Source organism: Amblyraja radiata, chromosome 37, assembly GCF_010909765.2.
Source record: "Amblyraja radiata isolate CabotCenter1 chromosome 37, sAmbRad1.1.pri, whole genome shotgun sequence".
Taxonomy (NCBI): Eukaryota; Metazoa; Chordata; class Chondrichthyes; order Rajiformes; family Rajidae; genus Amblyraja; species Amblyraja radiata.
Window position 1 is genome coordinate 18,531,309 of NC_045992.1, and position 6,000 is coordinate 18,537,308.

Sequence of the window (6,000 nt, forward strand, 5' to 3'; positions counted from 1 at the left end):
ACCTTTGTCATTGTAACAGGAGGTTGGCGATGGCTTCCTGTCCGCTTCATGGTTATATAAGCATTGCCTGGGCTCACTGCTCTTCCAGTTTGGGCAACTGTTGGTGCGACACTGGGAAGGCGAGGGAGGCAGTGGAGAGCAACTCCTGGCCTAGTTGCTGACATCTTCCACAAGGTGCTCCAGCGAGCTTTCCTCTCACCTGCTGCCGCTTTTTCAGCTCCTTTCACCATCCCACCTCATTCTCATCCTCCTGTCACTGTCCGCTTTGCCTCTCCCCCTTCCACCACCGATTTTCCTCCTCTCCCAGAGATGCCAACATATTCCAAGGTGGAGATAGAGGAGGAGGTGACGGTGGAGGGGAGAGCGGACAAAGTGACGGCCGACAGGAAGATGTGGAAGCAGGATAGAGGAGAGGGAGCCCCATGGTGACCGAGCGCATCCTGTCGGTGGAGGCTCCTGAAGAAAGAGCTGTCGGCCAGGGGCTACAATGTGAGCCGCAACAACAGCTGTGTCAACCGGACGTCGCGGCAGCTGGGAAAGAAGGGCTCGTAGGTGCAGACCATTAGCACCCAGTTTTAAGGTGGAACCACAATCTGCTGGAGTAACTCAGTAGACTGAATCAGTCTGAAAATAGATCCCGATCTGTAACATCAACTATCCATGTTCCCCAGAGTTGCTGCCTGACCTGCTGAGTAACTTCAGGACTTTGTGTCGTTTTGTATCAACCAGTAATAGCAGTTCTCTTTCTACCTTGTTTTACGGCGATTCCGACGTGTAAAATTCGACTTACATAAAGGTTTGCGTACAATGGGAGTGTCTGAACTCTGTAATATGACTGGTTAGCATGCAACAAAATATGACAATAAACTAAACTGTACCTCATTAATCTCCCAGTGCAACTTTTGTGATCTCATCGGACAACTTCCTGATTTGCCAAACCTTTTGGGTTACCAACAGTACCTCGGAATGGAACCCCCAACAACCCCTGGAGTGTCTTTTACTTAAAAAACATGTATTTGGCTTGGGGTAATGATCAGTCAGGCATCAGAGTGATCCGCTATTTTTCTGTGGGCAAGTCCCAGTCTGGTCCCAAGGACTCCGGCAAGATTAGTCATTGTGTTGATAAACATTTGGGATTGTTTCCAGTCTTTCTGTATCCCTCATCGTCTCTCTCTCTCTCATCTCCAGGCTGAGAGATATTGGTCTCCCAGATTCTTGCACCAACTATCTCATCTCTGCACTCGGTACAAACCAATCATTGACTAGTTTGGACTTAGGGAAAAACTCCTTAACAGACCGATCGGTCCCCGCTCTCTGCTACCTGACACGGATGCTCCCGAGTCTGACATGGATCAGGTGATTGTTTGTGTGAGCATTTAATGTAATAAAATATCAGTGAGCTTTCCTGGTGTTGAAATATTGATCACGGCCTTTGTTATCGACACTGTTGTGTGATCTACCACACGCGGTGCCTCAGGAAGGCCCTCAGCATCCATAAGGACTCATCACACCCCTGCCACGGTCTGTTTCAACTACTTCCCTCCGGCAGACGTTACAAGGCCTTCTACGCCCGAACCTCTAGACTCAGGAACAGATTTATCCCAAGAGCTATAGCGGCTCTGAACCGGCCCTAATGAGTGCCCCCCCCCCCCCCCCCACTCCCTTTGGACAGTCTCCCTCAGATGGTCACGTCAATCAATTCAGCTTGCTTATTTATGTATTGTATTTATTTACCTTTCTTGTACATCAGTGGAGCTGCACACTAAATCTCGTTGCACTGACGTGCAATGACAATAAAAGATATATTATTACTATTATTATTATTATTATTATTATTATTATTATTATTATTATTATTATAATTATTATTATTATTATTATTATTATTATTATAATTATTATTATTATTATTATTATTATTATTATTATTATTATTATTATTATTATTATTATTATTATTATTATTATTATTATTATTATTATTATTATTATTATTATCTGCTAATTCCCTCCTTGTTTTTCAATCTGTTTCAGGCTGTGGGAGAATGAATTCAGTCGAGGTGGAGAGAATCAGCTGAAGTCTCTGCAGGCAACCAGACCTGGACTGAGTGTGTCATTGTGAACATCTCAATGTATATCTGTCACCACCCTTGGGTTGGCAATGGGCCTGGCCTGTTTCCTGCCCTCCCCTTTGAATGTCTACGCTTTGGATTTAGAATCCAATGGTTCCATCGGTTCCCAGGCGGACCCGAACTTGTAGTAACGGTAAGAGGTGGCTCTGCCATGTCACTCAGCTGCTGATCCACACCACATTGCCTCTGCCGTATATCGGGCTGGGTGTCCATGGAGGGAACTGGGGAATTACAGACAGGAACAGCCCAGGGGGGGGGGGGGGGAGTTTCAGAGACCAATAATAGCATTTAGGGTTCTCTGCGGACAGAATTATTTCAGAGCAATCTCTATGATGAAGGACGTTGGTCTCACAGGTTCTTGCACTGAAAATCTTGCTCCAGTTCAAACCGCTCACTGATGGGTCTGGCTCTGGACCAGGGGAACAACTCCTTCAGGCCGATCTGAAGAACATGTGGCATGAAGATTTACACCAGTCCATTCAATGGCCTGACCACATAGTATTAATATTTCAAATATCTCGATAGTTGGATCTGCTGCGATTCCTGAAATTGCGATTAGAGGGCCAGCAGTGCCCCTCATGCAGAATAACAGTGACAAACTGGACAAATTCTTCAAGCCTTCACTCGTTGTCAGATATTTGTTAATTGTTTGCGATTGTATCTGAAGTATGAATAGTTTATTAAACCACAGATAGGCAAGTTCCTCAGCTTTCAGATTATAAATACAATGGTGATATCAGTAAATTACTGTCCGCTCCTGTCTTGCTGTCTGACCTATGATGGCCTTCATGAACGTGACCTTCAATCAGGTTGAGGGGTTCTGGGTTGCTCCCAGCTCTGATGTTCAGACTCTCCCTCCCCTTTCCACACCCTCATCCCCCCTACCCCCACCCTCTCCCCATTCCCCACACCCCTCCCCATTCTTTCCCTCTCCCATCCCCCACCCTCTACTATTCCCTACCCCCTCTCCCCATTCCCCCCCCCCCTCCCCATTACCCGCCCTCCCTGTCGAACCAGCCCGCTCCCCCTCCTTCCTAAACACTCTGCACCGCGATCACTAAAGCAGGATCCTCACCGGGTGCCTCTGACCGTTGGATGCGCGTCAACGTTGAGCGGGAAACCCCTCACAAATGGCCAGGGCCAAAGATACTAGAGGAGCTAGTATCTTTGTTATAAAGCCGCACATTACATTCCTGGTTTTATATTCTAGTCCTCTTGAAATAAATGTGAACTGGAGGTTGCCTTTTTGGCAAGAGAGGTTACAGCAACAGTGCTCACCGAGGATATTCTTGGGGATCATCCAGAGAGGCTATATGAATGCAAATTAGTACCAAGTAGGGGATGATGGCTTTGATGGGACTGTTGAATGTCTGCAGGAATTAGAGGTGTTTTGGCAAATCGCAGATCACGATGTATAATAAGGTACATATTGGGGCGGGAAATTGCAACCTTCACGTGGTCCACCTTGTTTCGACTAATACAATCAACGCGACGTGTACAAATAGAAAATCAAATAGAACAAGTTGTCTTACAACTTTAGGCTGTGCACTCCATACGCAAGAACAAAGAAAGGGTGTATTATACCCCAGTATATTAGCGGGAGTTTAACTTCCTCAATGTTGACTGGGTCACCTATAGTGCCAAGGACTTGGACGGGGTGGAATTTGTAAAAAGTAATCAGGAAAGCTTCCTTCATCAATGTAAAGAGAGCCTTGCTAGAGAGGGGTCAACACTGAACCTACTCTAATAGGGCAAAGTGTGAGTGGGGGAGCACTTTGGGAACTGTGATCAGGAGTCTACATAGAACAATACAGCACAAGAAGAGTCCCTTCGGCCACAATGACCTGCCAAACACAACGCCAAGCCTGCGCATAATACACATCCCTTCGTTGCCTGCATAATCATATGCCTATCCAAATGCCTCTTAAATGCCACTATTGTATCTGCTCAACCATCGAACCTGGCAGCACATTTAAGGCACTCACCTCCTCTGAAAAAGGTTGCTCTGCACATCAGCTATGGAGAAAGAATGGACAGGTCCACAAGTTAAGACCCTAAAATGGGGCAAAAACAATTTTGGAGGCATTACAGGGGAACTTGCAGAGGTCGATTTGGTGAAACCTTTCACAGGTAAAGGGGCATCGGCCTAATAGGGGGCTTTAAAAAGTTGGATAGCAATAGTTCAGCGACAGGATGACCCGATTAGAGCAAAGGGCCGGTTGGCGAGTTTGGGGACCCTGGCCGATGAGCAATAATATTGAAGTTCTGGTAAAGAAAAAGATGGCACCCTACAGGTTTAGGTAGTCGAGACGAAATTAATCACTCGCCGAGAAGTGTGGGAGTAAACCTAAGAGGGAAATCCGGAGGGTAAAGAGAAAGGATTAGATGGATCTGGCAGTCCAGGTAAAGAAACATTCCAAGAGATTCCACAGGTATATTGAGAGTAAATTGGTGCCTAGGGTGTGAAAAGGTCCCTTTAAAGATCAGTGTGGCTATTTGTGTGTGGAGGCAAAGGTATATGTGAGATTGTAAATGAAAATATCGCATCAGTTTGTACTGTATAAAATCATGGAAGCTGAGGAATTAAGACAAATGAGCTGTGATGTATTGGGCCATACACAAATTTCCAAAGAGGATGTCTTGGTGGTCCTAAAGCACATTAGAGTAGCTCAATCCCCAGAGCCTGACCAGGCGGGAATATTTTAAAACCGGCAGTTGGAGGTGAGAGTGAATGTAGGGCTTGAACAGCGAATAAAAGGAGGGCAGGCTCCATCGGAGCAGCCATTTTGAGGTGCTGCTGTTGATCAAAGTGTGGCGTTGTTGAGTTCTGGGAGGTGGTCAAGCAGCACACAGGCGAGGGCAAGGATCGTCATGTCTCCTTTTCCCCAGAGCGATACAATAATTTAGAATAACTCAGCGGGCTCAGACAGCATCTCTGAAGAAAAGGTATAGGTCACGTTTCGGGTCGAGACCCTTCTCCAGACTGAGAGTCAGGGCAAAGGGAAACAAGATATAGACACGGTGATATAGGGAGATATAAAACAAATGAATGAAATATATGCAAAAAAGTAACAATGTCAGAGACAGGCCTTTGTTAGCTGTAGGGTGAGTTGAAAATGAGTTACAGACAATGAAACTCACCATCACGACATTGAAACTCACCATCACGACATTGAAACTAGTACAACGACTAGGGTGGGAGAGGGACGGAGAGAGAGGGGTTGCAAGGGTTACTTGAAGTTAAAAAAATCAATATTCATACCGCTGGGTTGCAGCTGCCCAAGTAAAATAAGAGGTGCTGTTCCTCCAATTTGCGTTTGGCCTCATTCTGACAATGGAAGAACCCCAGGACAGAAAGGTACATGTGGAATGGGAAGGGGAATTAATGTGTTTGGAAACCGGAAGATCAGGTAGGGCCAGGCGGACTGAGCGAAGGTGTAGAGCAAAACGATCACTCAGTCTATGTTAGGTCTCCGATGAATTAGAGTCGACACCATGAACAACGGATACAGTAGATGCAGTTGGAGGAGGTGCAAGTGAACTTCTGCCTAACCTGAGGGGTCCATCTGCATGGCCGTCTGAAGGGGGGGTGCGGAGGGTGCGAACGCACCCCCCTTTTACCCCCCTGGAGTAATAAAAAAATCGCGCCGGCACCCCCCCCCCCCCCCCCCCCCCCACCGCGGTTGGTGGAAGGAGTGGAGATGGGAAGATGTGACTCGTGGTGGGATCCCGTTGGATTCATTTAAAGGTCAGTTGATCAAAGTGCAGGATCAGCATGTTCCAGTACGGAGGAGCGACAAGGTTGGCAAAGTATTGCAACTGTGGATGTATACTTGGTCAGGAATCAAGTTTGGAAAATACAAATATG